We start from the raw sequence: 8,919 nt of genomic DNA, 5'->3' as shown, positions 1-8,919 counted from the left end.
AGCGGTGACTCAGCTCCATCCCTCAGAGGGCTGTGCCTCAGAGGCAGCACGCCAGGTTGGGAGACTTCCACAACACATCCTAAAGTCTTGTGCCAAAGGCACAGAGCGGGTAACCAGGCAGAAATCCTGGGCCCGCTGGGGGAGCCTAGTTCCAGTTCCCTGAGACCCTAATTTGGTTCGGCCTCCCTTCTTCTGCAGTCCTTCCAGGCACCAGCTCTGCTTGTACCTTTCAGCATCCCAAGCTCAGTACTAACCACCCCCCGGCTGCCTCTGCCTCAGTCTTTCCTCCAGTCCTCTCCAGCTCTCCAGCAGGAAGACCACGCCCTTCTGCTTTGGCCCTTCCTCCTCCTCGCCCTCCAAAGCAAACACGCCAACCCATATATCTTCTAACTACTGGTTCTGCTGGAACTCACACTACTGCTGCAGGAGCTCAGCGGGAACAAATGACCTCAGGCAGGGGCCGATCTCCTCCTGGGGAAGGGGCACAGTTCCATTCACCAATCTTCACAGAATGACCCGGACCAGCCCTTGTGGTCTGCCCTTAGCAGTTCCCAGTGTGGGTCGGGCCAGGCCCGCAGCTATGGACAGAAGGCCCGTGCCACTCATCGCCAAGCAGTTTTATATATGCAGAGTTTGCTCCTAACGGGGTTAAGGAGGGCCTCACTGCGTAAGTGACACAGCCTGCTACAGGCAGCAGGTCACTCATTCCAGTTTCCAGTGAACCTGAATGCCTAAGAGCTGCCCGAGACCAAGGCTTACTCACGCTGGCCTCCGCAAGGCCTAACAGAGCAAGGATCCATGTAGGCACCGGGTGGTTACGGAACCAATAAACCCTGAAGGGAGAAAAACATGGCACTGTAGGAAGTAAGACTTGGTGGCAGAAAACCTGGATCCCAGCCCTGGTTTTTTGTGACCTTGGGCAGATTATCTACAAAACAAGATTCCTAACCCACCCCCACCCCCTGCCCCCACAGAAATGTATGTGAAAGTACTTTGCTTATCAGAAGGGTGTGTGCAAATTGGCATAAGTTTCCAGAGATCACCTTTCACCTTTTCCTACCTAGGATAAAGGAGTTCAAGGGTATGGAGAATTGATAGCTATGAAAAGAGGTCAAGTCTGAAATTTTAGAACTAAGCTCCAAGGAAAACTGGAACCAGGCCAGGCAGCACTGATCTTATTTTCTAGGTTGATGTTTGTTGCTTCGTACATTGTCTTCAGGCTCTGCCTTGCGTATGTGTTTTGCCTTGGCTAGACTTAAGCATCAGAATATCTAACACCGACAACAGTGCACGTCCACTGCCACGGTGGACATGAGGGAGAAAGGTCTGGAAAACTGTTGGCATTCTGTATAAGGGAGAGATTGTTTGGCCTGAACTTGGGTGACCTGGGTCAAGAGGTGACTTAGCCTCAGCCTTTTTGGATGACAATACTCACAGCCTAGGGTGGGCTTCAGGGAAGGTCTTCCAAGGGTGGCCTAGAACCTAGGATGGTCCAGGAAGACCTCCTGCTACAGGAAGGGGACAAACTGGAAGCTGGTTAGCTCTCCCCTACCTTAGCATGTCTTCTTGTCCCTGATGAGGAACTACCATCAAGTGCAAAATCTTTAGTCACATGCCCAGGTCCCTTCCCTCACAGCAGCCTGTGAGCTCCCTAAGTAGTGAGGGAAACAGCAAGTAGAATCCTTTTTCTTCTTCCTAAAGAATTTTGCATTAAAGAAAAATTCATGTGCAAGGCAATTATAATAGAATTCCTCCCTCCACCAGCAATTCCTGTAGAAGGGAGGTAAACAAGCCACCATGTCTTGAGCCCAGTAGAACTAACTGTGCTATTAACATTCTACTTCCAACATTCTCTTTCTGGGCATGTGGGTGTGGAGACGAGAGGCAGAACAAATAAAAGGCTTCTCCACCCTCTAAACTGCACTGAGCGTGTGTGACACCCAGATATTGTCTTCACCCTGGCTTCAAAGCAGAGCCCCAGGCAAGTGGAGAAGGCCCAGGAGAAGAGGACAGCAGCACTCAGGACTCCTCCCTGCAGGATCTCCTCTCTCCAGAAGTTCCTCTAATAAGGCAGCTCAGGGAGGAGCTAGACCGAGCCCAATAAGCCTCCAGCACCCATATAAACAACAAGGCTTCAGGAGAGTCCCTGCAAAAGATTCTTATAATCCTGGGCCCAAGGAGACTGTCTCAGGCCTTATGGGTTAGTCTCAACAGGTAACATGAAGGCCAGGCCCGGTGGCTCACACCTGTAATCCTAGCTCTCTGGGAGGCTGAGGCGGGCGGGAAGATCACTGGAGCTCAGGAGTTCGAGACCAGCCTGAGCAAGAGCAAGACCCCGTCTCTACAAAAAACTAAAAATAAAAAAAATTATCTTTTTAACTCACAGACCCTCTTGGAATCGTCCTGAGGGCCTGCAGGCCACACTTTGTGAACCACAGGTCGAGGACAGCACTCCCCGCTGGCCCAGGGAAAGGTAGAGCCAACTTTAGAACAAATAACAGCCCAAGTGACACAGAAGAGGCACGGGAGGGGAATGGATGTGACTCCTGTCCTGAGCCTGGTGGGAGGGCCGCCCTCAGCACTCTGCACAACTGACGGCCTTACTTACAGGATCCGGAGTTCAGCCGAACAGAAGCTTCTGTGGTTTCCAAACCTCACAACCTGCTCTCCGCTTGTTTTCTTTCTGCCCAACACCACCTTTCCATTCCCTCAAGCTCGACACAAAATAGGCAGCATCAACTCTGGGGATCACTTTCCTGCTTCCACACTAGAGTGGGCCGAGAGGGCGTGGGTGCGGTTGGGGTGGGAGGGCAATAAGGCAGAAAAAAGAGAGGGCAGCAAACACGACCATCTCCTGCCTTTCTTTGCCCAGCTGCCCCCAGCCTCAGTCCACCCTGGGCCTGGGGTGGGCTTTCCCACCAATTTCCACATTTCCTTCCTGCCAACTAGCTCCCCAGTGCCATGTGAACAAAAGGGTTTTCCCCCTTTCCGCCAAGAGACGGCTGAGGTCTCCTGGGAGGTGTGGCTCCTTCTCTCGGCACCACAGTCACGAGCCCCCACCCAGCAGCAACTAACACGAGCCCCTGAGTTGGCTCAAAGCCCCGTCCTCCCACGATAGTCAGTAAAACAACGCGAAGTCCGCACAGGAAAGATTTCTCGCTGGAGTCTGTTACCACCATAGGAGCAGTGAAGCCACTTGGCCTGGAGAGCCAAATAGGGAAAACAAAGTGCCATTCAGGCCCCAGGGACACACAATAGGCCCTTGTCCTCCTTTCTGGTTCCAACCCAGAGCTGCTAAGCAGAGCAGAGCCCAGTGGGTGGCTCCTGGGCAGGGCTGTCCCTGGGATGTGTGGGGGCCCAGACAAATATATTTTGAGGACCTGTCTACATAAAAAAAACTTGAGTCACTTAAAAGTAGTGTGTCAGCACCATTCTGGAAGCCAATCTCACATGCTCCCACAAAAAATATACTGTAGCCATCCCCCAAAACCAAGCTCTGACATGGGGCCCTGGAACAGCTCCATAGAACAAAGTGGAGGGATGGAGAGTATCCCCAAGGGATCAACGTGGACCCCAGCGTGGGCGTGAAGCACCCAGCCAGAATGGCGCTGGGGCCCCAGCTGGCTCCAGGCACTGGAGGAAGGCTTGGAAAATTAGGAGAAAGGCACTTTGAAGTGTGGGGTCCTCTGAAGTGAAGAGTCTGGGGTGGGGGCCACGTGTGTCCAGGCCTGGGTGGTACTGGCCCTGAGGACACAGCCACCATGGCGGGTTTGAAGGGTCAGGAGGGCTGCCCTTAAAAAAGAAATCTAGCAACTTAAAGCCCAGCTACTTCTTGTTTTCTACTCTCTGGGGATATTAAGCCACCTAAACAATTCAAAATCCCAGGCAACCCGAACCTTCGGTAAAGCCAACAGGCCTGTCTTTCTCCCTGTCAGCTCTTCTGCCTGAGCTCCTGTTGGGTAAAACAAGGTGGCTTGTTTTGAATTTCATACCTATCCCTGCCCAATCTCTCTCAGTAAGGTCAGTAGGCAGAAGCCAGGGAGAAAGAAAGCAGGGAAGAGCTGCTAGTTCTTTGAGGGAAGGGACTGAGCCTGGCCCACAGTAAAGGCTCCAAAAATGTGAGGAAAGAACAAACCTAGATAATCTACAAACTGATAATCTGCAGCCAGGCAAGAAAGCATTTAATTCAACTTGAAACAGGCCCTGTCCCCTTGAGGCATATCTGCCATCACCTCCAATGACACTGCCAGGGGCTGGTTAACCATGTGCCACACAGGGTCCCAGCATGCGCCAACGGGAAGGGGCTCACAGGCAAGCAGCTCCAGCGAGACTCCAGCCAGGGAGGGAAGGGAAGGAGAGGCCATAGCTCCTCCCCGCCTCCACTCCATTACACAAGGGCGAGCAGCTGAGTCTCCGAAACCTGCCTAAGGTTCCCTGTGCTCTGCCAAGATCCGCACCCAGACGCTGCCTGCTGTAGATAACCAGATAACCACGGTGGGAGGGAGGCTTCCCCCAGGACCAGCGCAGGTTAGCGCACTCTCGTTAGCCACCGCGCTTTGCCTTTGCAGCACTGGTCACAGCTGTAATTGAACAGGAACTGGCCTTCTGCCTCTCTCCTCTGATGACAGGACACAGGGCTGGGGCCTTCTTTTCCCTGTTGTGTCTCTGGGGAGATGTGTGTATGTAGCTTGGGGCCTAGAACACGTCGTGCTCAATAAATAGTTGTAGAGCAGGCCGGGCGAGGTGGCTCACGCCTGTAATCCTAGCTCTCTGGGAGGCTGAGGCGGGCGGATTGTTTGAGCTCAGGAGTTCGAAACCAGCCTGAGCAAGAGCGAGACCCCGTCTCTACCAAAAATAGAAAGAAATTAATTGGACAACTAAAAACATATAGAAAAAAATTAGCCGGGCATGGTGGCACATGCCTGTACTCCCAGCTACTCAGGGGGCTGAGGCAGAAGGATTGCTTGAGCCCAGGAGTTTGGGGTTGCTGTGAGCTAGGATGACGCCACGGCACTCTAGCCCAGGCAAACACAGTGAGACTCTGTCTCAAAAAAAAGGTAACATGAACGGAGAAATTTTTTTTATTTTCAAATTCTCCCTTCACTCACACCCTTAAAGAGCACTTTTGCAGAGTCCTGGGTGGGGCCTGTGTGCAGATGTTAGAGACTCTCCTGAGACCTCCAGGAGCTTGACAAGCTGGGAAGAAAGCAGCAGCCACTGGCTGGCAAGGAGGGGCAGAGTAGGTAGCGACAACAGTCAAATGGGCTCCAGAGCAGTGGCAGTGAGCGAATGGACCAATCTTGAGGATCTGTTCTAGGAACAACAAACAGATAACAAGGGAGGGGAGAGGGATCTAAATTCCCATTGCTGAGAAAAGAATGAGATGTGGCAGTGAGGGGCCTGGGCCAGGTACCCCCTTTGCATAAGAATTAAAATCTAGGCCTTAATTCTCTGGCAAAGAGATGCTGTGGTACTGGAGAGGAACACCTGGGTTTATGAACTGGGCATCCGGTCACAGGCACATCAGTGACCCAAACCTCTGCAGGTGACAGTGGTATGATAACAGCAGATACAGCCTCGAAAACGTAGGTTACTGCAGTGCCTGGCGTAAAATGCTTGTTGAATGAATATATGAATGAATGAACTCAGAATGAGGCTGGTTCAATCTGAAGTAATCAGATTCACAGAGACAGAGAAAAGGTGTTCGTAAGTAACGAGGGAGGACCCAGAGCATACCGCACTGGGGTGTAGAGAAAGGGGAAGGGAGGAGGGGAAAGGCAAGAGAGATGGTCTTCTCAGACTCCACATCCAACAAGGTGAACCTTGGTGAAAGGTGCCAGGCTATTCACCAGCAGATTCGCCCAGCATCCCTGGCATCTTCCTACGGGCAACAGAAGATTCTGTCTTCTTTTTCCTTCCACAAGCCCCTGCTTAACAGCTGGACAGGAAGGAAAGCGTGAAACTAGGACTTGATTTCGGAAGGAAGCCCCAGAACTCAGAAGATGGAGCTGGGACAAGTGGAGAAGGACAGGAAAATGTGCATGGACCTAACACCAGAGCAAGCGGCAGTCCCTGGAAGGCCTGTCTCCTGGGGACCTGTCTGGAGCTTCGGAAAGGGCAGAGAGCCAACTCTACGCAATGACATCCCATCAATCCCAAGAATCTCAGGGCCATTTCTTTGTCTTCACTGCACGCTCCTCCAAGCAGCCTCACCCCCCTGGCTCCTTCCTTCAACTGGTATCAGAACTCTGTCCTCCTCAAGGAATGAAGCTGGGCCTGCATCCAAATTTAATGTGTTCAATGCATAGAAATACAGGCATGTGACAAAGGAAATGCGGCCAAGGACGAGATGCCTCATGTGGCCCTTGGCTCAACTGCCACCTGACTGCATCCATTTATACATTTGTTTTCTTGATGTCGTGAGGAAGACAACCCATTTACACTAGGGCAACAAGGAGTATGAAAACAACCCTGCTAAAAAACTCAGCTGCTTGCTAAAAAAACTTCTTTATGTTTCTTCAAACCCTTGGGCAGGATTATCTTTATCTTCACTATTGCCTTGAAGAAGCAATATTTGGAGAGGGAATAAAAGGAAAAAGAAAACAGAGGCCAAGGATAATTTTGTAAAACAGATGAGAACCAAGATGCCTGAGCAAAGAACCTGCTCCTAGACCCCAGGCATCGTGTTGAATCCTACTGGGGTAGGAAAAATAAAAGGAAGCTAAAGCCTCTGCAAAGGACATTAAGCACAGAAATGACAAAGAAAACCTGGAGCCATTCGGAGAAATAAAAGCAGAGACACGCAGTCTTCGCAGGTGGGGTGTGCTCTGTTCTGGCCGCAGCAGCAGCAGCACGGTGCTGGGCAGGCCTGGGCACAGTCGGGACTCAGAGAGGCAAGTCTGATCTGAGCTCTGCCACTTCCCAGTTGGATGATGGTGGACAAGTAGTTTCCCCGCTCAGAGCCTCAGTTTCTCCAAGGTAGCACCTTTTTACCTCCAGGATTGTTGTAAGGAAGAAGAGATAATAAATAAAGAGACCCTCTGGATTTTTCAAACTGATGCTTTTGTAAATAAATAAGAGACCCCAGGAAAGTGGAATAAATTTAGTTGCCATCATTATTTATAGCTGCCATGATTATTTTACTGTCGTATTCTTTAATATAAATTTAGCTCTAAATAAGGAAAAATATTGAGGCCAGGAGTTTAAGACCAGCCTGGGTGATATAAGAAGACCCCATCTCTGTGAATGTAACGAAAAAAACCAATTAGCCAGGCAGGGTGGTACACACTTATAGTCCCAGCTACTCAGGAGACTGAGGCAGGAGGATCACTTGAGCCCAAGAGTTCAAGGATGCAGTGAGCCATGATTGCACCTCTATACTCCAGCCTGGACGACAAAGCAAGACTCCATCTCAATCAATCAATCCATCGATCAATCGGGAAAAACCAACCAGCAGATACAAAACCACCTAAGAATTTTGATGTCATTTTCCCAATACTTTGGAACTGTCCCTGAGAATTTCAGACTAACAAGGCTCTACAAAGAGAAAGCTGCCTAACCCTACATCATTCACAAAGTTGTTCCTTCCCTCACCTCCAGCTCAGTTAAATAGGAAAAAAGAGACCCACAATCTTCCTCATTACAATTCCCCCGTGCTCATGAATGAGGTGAGCGGTCCCCGTGTCTGCATAAAGCCCAGCCAGCATTGACGATCCCAGAACAGACTTACTGAATTAGTAAAGGGGTTTTGGACAGTCTTAACTTAGAGAGGAGAGTGTGGGGTTTGAAATCTAGATAAACAGAATATTGACAAGAAAGATGAAGAGAAAGCTATAGACAGATGTACTTTCATTCAATAAATAACTGCCTCATCCTACAAGTAAAACATTCTTTCAGTCATCAGCACTGGTTGGAAAAACCAACGAGCCCAGCTCTTCTAGACATGCATCCTCAACTCCAGTGACAAGTACCTGGTCTTCATGCGGAAGTAAAACTCAGCGGAAATCAAGCAGGTGGGAGGCAGGAGGAGGAGATGTAAATTAGGAGTAAATTCACACCTAATGGGTACAGTGAACACTATCTGGGTGAAGGGCACAGTTATAACTTTGACTCAAACTGCACAAAAGCAAATAATGTAACCAAAATGTGCATACCCCCGTAATATTTTGAAATGAAAAAAAAAGAAGTACCTGGTCTTCCTCTGCTCCACCCTTTCATTTCCTGTCTCTGGCCCAGACTCCTACATGGCTGCAAGCGACAGGGGCACGAGTTGTTTACCATTCACAAGGAAGCCAAGAGCCACGGCTGGTGAAAATGAGGCTTCTCCACCATGGGAAAGGCCTGTTAGTTTCACTTCATTTCCTGGGCTGTAACCCTGACTCTGATGAATAATCTTGTCCAGGTTTGCTGTCAGCGCAAATGAAGTTTTGGACAAGGACACAGAGGATATGAGATCATACTAGTTCCTGGAAAAATAAGTCTGAAGAGAAAAGCAAGGCACAGGTCAGTAACACTAGCTTTGTAAATAGAGAACGGGCCTCCACAACTGCCACGTTCCTTCTCCAGGTGTGCTGAGCAACGACAGCGGGGCAGGGAAAGGAGACCAGACACTAACGAGTGGTGAGAAGTCAGGCTAGTGAACGGCTCTGCTGTACAACCAAGGGAAAGGGACGAGAACCCTAGAAGTCCATTGCTTCCCTTCTGCAGAAGAGCTATGTAATACATAGGGTTTTACACGAGTCACAGAAAAGCACACAGCTTCAGAATGTCAGAAAATTTCGAGGCAAAAAAAAAAGAGAGAGAAAAAAGTTAGAAATTAAGGATGTTGGCCGGGCGCGGTGGCTCACGCCTGTAATCCTAGCTCTCTGGGAGGCCGAGGTGGGCGGATTGTTTGAGCTCAGGAGTTCGAGACCAGCCTGA

The 8,919-nt window shown here is 50.1% G+C and overlaps 1 protein-coding gene across 7 annotated transcripts in view; it reads right to left on the bottom strand.

Annotated features, from left to right (window-relative positions):
* PC (pyruvate carboxylase) overlaps positions 1-8,919 on the bottom strand; it is a 102,046-nt gene that overhangs the window by 65,599 nt on the left and 27,528 nt on the right. Inside the window, exon 3 of one of the 7 annotated variants that reach the window (XM_012665619.1) lies at positions 1,553-1,651. The exons of 5 other annotated variants lie outside the window; for them this stretch is intronic. The gene's annotated coding sequence lies outside the window, so the exon portion shown is untranslated. Of the gene's footprint in view, positions 1-763; positions 779-1,552; positions 1,652-8,919 lie in introns of those variants that run through there. One more of the 7 variants, XM_012665623.1, reaches the window with a different exon arrangement.

This window comes from Propithecus coquereli, unplaced genomic scaffold, assembly GCF_000956105.1.
Source record: "Propithecus coquereli isolate 6110/MARCELLA unplaced genomic scaffold, Pcoq_1.0 Scaffold120, whole genome shotgun sequence".
Lineage (NCBI taxonomy): Eukaryota > Metazoa > Chordata > Mammalia > Primates > Indriidae > Propithecus > Propithecus coquereli.
Note: the sequence above shows the minus strand (reverse complement) of the source record. Positions and strands in the feature narration are given on the sequence as shown.